Raw genomic sequence first — 7,729 nt, 5'->3', positions numbered from 1 at the left:
AAATGTTGTGTGCCCCAACAAAGAACTTCTGTTTGATCCAACAATCCCACTACTAAGAATGTATTCAGATGAACTGAAAGCAAGGCTGTGAACTGACATTTGCACACTGATGTTCATAGCAGCATTATTCACAACTGCTAAAAGATGTATAAAACCTAAGTGACCATCAATCAATGAATGGATAAACAAAATGTGGTATATACATAAGATAGAAAACTATTCAGCTGTAAGATGACATGAAGTCATGATGCAAATGACAACATGGATGAAACTTGAGGACTTCATGGTGAGTAAAATAAGCCAGAAACAAAAGGACAAATAGTGTATAGTATCACAGATATGAACTAATTATGATGAGTAAACCCATAGAGTTAAAATCTAGAATATAGTTTGCTGAGCGATAGAATGAGGGTTGAGGAACTGATGTTTAATATATGTAGAATATTTAATAAGGTTATTTTAAATCTGTGCAAATGGATAGAGTAGATGGTAGCACATTATAGTAAGTATAACTAATATTACTGATTTATAAATAAAATTGTGCGTGGAGGGTAGCCTAGGGACATAAATGAATGCCATTGAAAGAAAGCTGTAGTATAACCTAGGGCCTTACAACAGAGTGAACTCAGTGGCGGATGATGACTTTGGTTAATAGTACAAATACAAGAATATTCTTTTATGAACTAGAACAAACACCTGTCATTCTTACAAGTTGTTCAATATATGGTGATACACGGGCATATACAACTAATGTAACTTATGTACTACAGGTTATGGTAATATTTTAATATTCTTGCATCAGGGACAAAGAAGGCACTATATCAATATGAGGGGCTAACAATAGGGGCATAAATGGGTATATGGCATTTTTCTTTTAGAACGATGAATCCTCAGATTGTTCATTACTCATGTATTAAAAAACCTACTGACTTTTTTTTTAAATATTTATTTATTTCTCTCCCCTTACCCCCCCCCCCCCCGCCCCGAGTTGTCTGTTCTCTGTTGTCTATTTGCGTTTTCTTCTTTGTCTGCTTCTGTTGTCAGCGGCACGGGAATCTGTGTTTCTTTTGTTGTGTCATCTTGCTGTGTCAGCTCTCCGTGTGTGCGGTGCCATTCCTGGGCAGGCTGAACTTTCTTTCGTGCTGGGTGGCTCTCCTTACGGGGCGCACTCCTTGTGCATGGGGCTTCCTTATGCAGGGACACCCCTGTGAGGCATGTGGAGCACATGGGCCAGCTCCACACAGGTCAAGGAGGCCCCGGGTTTGAACCGTGAACCTCCCATGTGGTAGACGGATGTCCTAACCACTGGGCCAAGTCCTCCGCCCCTACTTTTATTTGTTGATCTTTTATCTTGCCTGTTTGCTTAAATTATTTATTTTATTAGCTTTTTTGTAGTCTCTTTTTTGTATTTCCTATATATAGGATCATGTCATTTGTAAATGGTGCAAGTTTTACTTCTTCATTTCCAATTTGTATCTTTTATTTCTTTATCTTACCTGACTACTCTGGCTATAACTTCTAGCACAATGTTTAATCAATGCTTTCACTTTTGGTGCTGTTAATTCTCTATATTCTTTTTCTTATTCTTAATTTCATTTATTTCTGACCTAATCTTTCCTTTATTTCCTTCGCTTGCTTTGTGTTTAGTTTCCTGTTGTTTATCTAGTTCTTCTAGGTGTGCATTTAGGTTTTTTATTTTAATTCTTTCTTCTTTTTTAACATAGGCATTTAGGGGTATAAAGTTCCCTCTTGTCACTGCTTTTGCTATATCCCATAAGTTTCCTTATATTGCATTCTCATATGCATTAATATGGAGATATTTGCTAAATTTTTTGCAATTTCTATTTTCATCCATGGACTTGAAGCAGGCTAGAGAGATCTGGAACCCGGCAGAGAGTCCATGTTAACATTAGTAGCCAGGATGGTTGCTGGGAGACCCCCACTCCCAAGAGTCTGCTCTTCAGAACAGCTTCCTCTGGAAGCCAGGAGAAGCCCTGGATATTCCCAAGGACTGTATCATTGGGTCCTCACTGGGGGATGGGGGGGAGTAATCAGTCAAAACAACAAACAGCTAGATCCCCTCCCCTGCCATTAGCAAAGGGGTGGAATAATTAACGGTTCAAAAGGGAGGCCTGAATGCTCTCTCGTGCTCTGCTATCTTGCCTCTGGACCTGTTTCTACCCTCTATGCGCCACTCTCGCCACTTTTCCTCTGTCATGTGGCCATACAAGTAAAACCTGGGCATTTAAAAACCTATAATGGGGAATTGTAGTCTGTAAATCAGCCCTCTTTATGGCTTTTCATCCCCTTCCTCTCTACCTGGAACCCCTGCTCTGTTATTTTCTCCCATTTCTCTTCCTTCCCTACCTGAATAAATTACTGCCCTAACTCATCCGGTGTGCTGTTGAAATTCATTTCTGCAGTATAGCCAAGAATCTAGATAAAATCCAGTAACAGACTGAGCATATTAACCTCCAAATATCTGTCAAATTTCCATTTCTCCACCTGTTATTGATTTTTAGCTTCATTCCATTGATACATTTATATCTTAAATACACCATGCCATTGCCATCTTGCCTACATGGTTCCTGATGAGAAATCCACACTTAATCTTATTGCAGTTATCAGATAAAGTGTTTTGTGTAATTTTAATCCTTTTAAATTTATTGAGACAGGTTTTTTGACTCATCATATGGTCTTTCCTGGACAATGATCTATGAACACTTGAGAAGAATATATAACCTGCTGTTTTGGCAGGCAATGTTCTGTATTTATGTTAGCTCCAGCTCATTCATCAAATTTCTCATGTTCTCTATTTCCTTATTGATCTTATTTCCAAATGTTCTATTTGTAAGTCTTGTATTGAAGTCTCCAACTATTATTTCAGAGCTGTCTGTATCTTCTTTTGCTTTTGCCAGTTTTTGCCTCATGTATTTTAGGGTACCCTGGTTAGGTGCATATTTATTTATGATTGCTATTTCTATGTGGTGCATTGCCCTTTTTATTAATATCTGATGCTCTTATTTGTCTTTTGTGTGTGTGTGTGCTGCCTCGGCACCCATCCTACTTTGGCTGAGCCCTTTTCCCAACACTGATCCTTGGCCAAATTAATAAGCAACTTTCCTTCCAGCCCTGGCGCATAAACTCCCCCAGAACCCAAACCCGTGTTTATGGCCACCACCTGTAGGAGTCCCCAAAGTAATGCATGGGCTTGAGCCACGTTGCTGGGGAGGATCAATGTGCACAGAGAGGTGAGGGTGTGGTCAGCCATGTCTGTACCTGCACGTCAGCAGAAAGGAGCTGACGTCCTGATAAGAAGAAACTCTAAGAAAATCCTCCTCAAAGAACTTCATGCCTCATAGCCCCTGCTCTGAGAACGGTGACCTAGTTAACTGCTTTAAATAAAGCTTGTGATGCCAGCTCCGGGCCTTGGCTTTGCATCAGCTAGCCCTGGCCCACCTGGCCTCTCTTATCTTTGTCTCTATGTGTCTTTCTACAGCTCCTGCCACCTCCCCTCAGGTCCTCAGTTCACCAGTGCAGGTCGCCAACCACCCCCCTCACACACCTCCCCCCAAATCCACAGGAAGCCCCAAATAATAAGCTCACCCTTCCCACCAACCTTGGCCCCCAGGCCCTTTTATCTTTTCACACCTGTTTGTATTAAACTAATCAATCCTTGACCCCGCCCCCCCCCCCCCCCCCCACTCCTGCAGGAAATCAACTACCCTCCACCCCTGGACCACCGTGAAGGTGCCAGCCAGGGGTCCCTCTGGTTCTGCTCCTGCGTCCCCCTCCCCCATCTCTGGGACCTGTAAGTAACAAATGATCTTTTCTCATGCCCTGTAGCCTCGTTTTCCCATTGCGCCACACCTGAGCTCCACCTGAGCCCCACCCAACCCCAATTTAAAATCCAACTCAACTCACTTGAAACACTGTCTTTTGTGCTTCTTTCAGTCTTTCAGAAATGTGGCACATCTATTAAATTGCCTGTTTGATTAAATGGGACATATATTTTAAACATAGGAAAATGATGGACGTTTGGCTAGGATCCGAGCACTCACAAATAGTTCTCATTTGGAGCAGAGTCTGTCCCATGCTAGCTTATCATTGAAGGGAAAACCCCTCAAATGCTATTTGGGCCTAACTTTCTATGAAAAGAAAGAAGGAAGTGGTGCTCTCTCCAGAAAAGTCCTGTGCTTCCTTGGTGGCCGACTCTCTCGATAAGGACATCCGCTGGGGCCCCAGAAAAGAAGGGCTGCGCCCCATGCCCTCCGCAATCCCGTGGAGGATCCCTACTCCGACCACTGGGAATCTGGTCGCCTGCCTGCTAAGGTTCTTGGCCAAGACTCAGATCCAAGCCTGCTTAAGGAGAAAGGCTGGCGAAGGCAGCCGCCCTTGCGGAGCAAGCGGGAAGCGCTTCAACTTGTAACCCTCCTTCCCCCATTTAACAGGCTTCTGGAAACTCCCAAACAGCAACCTTGCGCCTAGACCCGGGAGATTCCCATCAGGAATTTATGTAAATACAGGCAGTTATTGAGAAAGTGAAACGCAAACCACGCTTTGTGGGTATTTCTGGCCCCAGTAATACAGCCTTGAGTACAGGGGGCGCTCCGGTGAGCAGGTGCCTGCACCAGAAACCGCCTCGGCCTGCGGCCCCCCACTCCTGCTCGGAAGATGCCCGGTCCTGACCCGGCACGGAGGCCCCTACCTGCGACACTGCAGGGCCAGGTGGCAGGTTGTCTGAGCCCGCGGAGCGCAGTGGAGGCGCAGGCGCAGACGCGGCCTCGCGGTTCAAATCTCCTCTGTCCACACGCCCTGCTCGCGGGCACGTCTGACCCTCCTCCCACCAGCGCCCCTCAGGTGGCCTGGCCGGGCCAGATACCTTCCAGCCTTGTCCTCGTGGCTGTGTGCGCCCCGCTTTTGTTCACCTTGCGGCCCGAGGGCCTCCCCAAGGACGCCTGCTGCGCCCGCCATCAAGACCGGGGTAAAAAAGGGAAGGAGTGAGGCGCGCGGAGGCCGTGGTGTTTCCCCAGTCGTGCCCGAACCCGCCCCTTGGACCCTCGAGGCTTCGAGTTAACCTGCAGCGTCTGTCCCGCTTGGTCCCCGCGCGTCCCGCTTCCCCGCGGCAAGTCCCCCCCCCCCGGCGCAGCGCCCTCGGCCAGGGCGGCCGGTCCCCGCGGTCCTGCTGCTGCGCTCGGCGGCCAGCGGGGTCAGCGCCGGCCTCGGCCCCCGGGCTAATCCTTCCCGCCTGTGCGGGCCCCACGGCCAAGGGGCCTCGGCGGCGGGGAAGCGCCCCTCCCGCCCACGTGCGCCCCCACGCGGGGACTGCCGGGCCCGGCTCTTCCCAGCGACTTTAAAGACGCAGCTGGCGCGAGTCCTGAGGTTGGCGAGGCCGTGACTCGGCGGATCTCCACCAGGTGGGTTCCCCTTGGCAGCCGCGGGCCCCAGTTCAGAGCGGCGCGGCCTAAGTAGGGAGCTGGGCCGCCCGCAGCCGCCGCACCCGCTAGCCCCCGCCCCTTGGCGGGCACCGCTGCTGCTCTCTGCACCCCGAGGTGCCCGGGGGACCCCCTCTCTAAAAGCCGCCGGGCTGGGGAGGAGTCGAGAAGGCGGTTCTTTGTCTCTTATAAGAGTTTTCATGTAATGCCTATTTTGTCGGATATTATAACTATCTTTTTGGTTATCGTTTAAGAGGAATATTCTTTTCCAGACTTTCTCTTTCCACTTATTGGTATCCTTTGGTCTAAGGTACCTCTCTTGTAGATAGCATATAGATGGATCATACTTTTTAAGAATTTTGCTAATCTTATTGATTATGGCGTTTAATCCATTAACATTCAATATTATTACTGTGAAGGCAGATCTTCAACTGTTTTATCCGTTTTGGGGGAATAATGTTCCCTTTATTTTTAAAACATAAAATACATATAAAATATGCATAAATTACTATTCTATTTTAAACAACATTATTGAGATATAATTTTAAGTATGTACTTTGAGTTTTGATAAATGTAAACATACTTGTAATCACTATCGCTATCAAGATAATAGATCATCGCCATCAACCCCAAATTCCTCACAACCATTTACAATCTACCCCTCCCCATATCCCTGGCCCTAGGCACCCAGTGATCTCCTTTCTTCAATATGGATTAGTTATACCCTTCTCGAATTTCAAATAAATGGAATAACAGAGTCTATATTCTTATTTTTTTAAGATTTATTTTTTATTTATCCCTCCTCGTTTGCGCTCGCTGTCTGCTCTATTTGCTGTGTGCTCTCTGTGTTTGCTCCTTCCATCCTTTTCATCTCTGTAGAAGACACCTGGAACTGAACCTGGGACCTCCCATGTGGGACAGACATGCTCAGTTCCTAGAGGCACCTCAGCTTCCTGCTTTGTTTTGTGCCTCATTGTCTCTCCTCTTTGTGTCTTTTGTAGCTTTAGCTCACCACACCTGCCTGTTGTGCCAGTTCACTGTCTTGCTTGTCTTCTCCAGGAGGCACCAGTTGCTGAACTGGGACCTCTCATGTGGTAGATGGGAGCTCAATCCTTTTAGCACATCTGCTTCCCCAGTGTATACTCTTTTGCTCTGTTTCTTTTACTTAACATAATGCTGTACAGATTCATCCACACTATTACATCAGGAGTTTATTACTTTTTATTGCTAAGCAACATTCCTTTGAATGGTATATGTTTTTAGGTTCACTGATCCTTTCTTTTGTAGGATCTAATGTGCTAATCTGCTGTTAAATCCACCCAGTGAAGTTTTATTTCCAATCATGTAGTTTTCATCTCTAAAAAGTTTCATTTGGTTCTTTTTTTATAACCCTTGTTTTCTCCTCATTTTGTTCATGTTTTCCTTTGAACATATTTATATTAGCGGTTTTGTTTTCTGGGTTTGTTTCTATTGATTAATTTGTATGCTAGTTCTGGGTGACGTTTTCCTGTTTTGCAAGTCTATTATTTTTATGTAGATCATGGATATTGAGACTTTTTTTTTTAATCAACGAGTGCTTCATTTTGTTGTCTTCATTTAAAAACTTTGTTTTGACATGCAGTTAGGTTACTTGCAGATCAGCCTTCCAAGGCTTTTTTTTTTTTTTTATCCCATGAGCCTTTTATTGTATTTTTTTGAAGATACATAGATCACAATGTTACATTAAAAAATACAAGAGGTTCCCACATACTCACCCTCACTCGTCCCACATCAACAACCTCTTTCATCATTGTGGCATATTCACTGCATTTGGTGAATACATTTTGGAGCACTGCTGCACCGCACAGATTATAGTTTACATTGTAGTTTACACTTTCCTCCAGTTGATTCAGTGGGTTATGGCAGGCTATGTAATGTTCAGCCCCTGTCCCTGCAATATCATTTAGGACAACTCCAAGTCCCGAAAATGGAGCAGGGTTAGAGTAGCTTTATTCTAAGGCAGTTTCACAGCAGCAGCCCTGTGATCTGTGTTATGTTTAACAGCATCCCTAGCCTCCACCAGCCGGATGACTGGACTATCTCATCCCCAATTGTGGAATCCAAAGTGTCTGTAGAAATTGCCAAATGTCTCCTGGAGAACAAAATCCCCCTCTGTTGGGAAGCACTTCTGCGAGGCTCCACTAGTCATGGTGGGGCAGGACCCTTCTGGGTGTCTGCCACATGCCCTAGGTCTTCAGCACGGATGCCCAGTCTGGCTGATCAGAACTTGAATGCTCCCTGGTCCTCTTGAGCTC

The sequence above is a fragment of the Dasypus novemcinctus genome, chromosome 21 (genome assembly GCF_030445035.2).
Source record: "Dasypus novemcinctus isolate mDasNov1 chromosome 21, mDasNov1.1.hap2, whole genome shotgun sequence".
Classification (NCBI taxonomy): domain Eukaryota; kingdom Metazoa; phylum Chordata; class Mammalia; order Cingulata; family Dasypodidae; genus Dasypus; species Dasypus novemcinctus.
Note: the sequence above shows the minus strand (reverse complement) of the source record.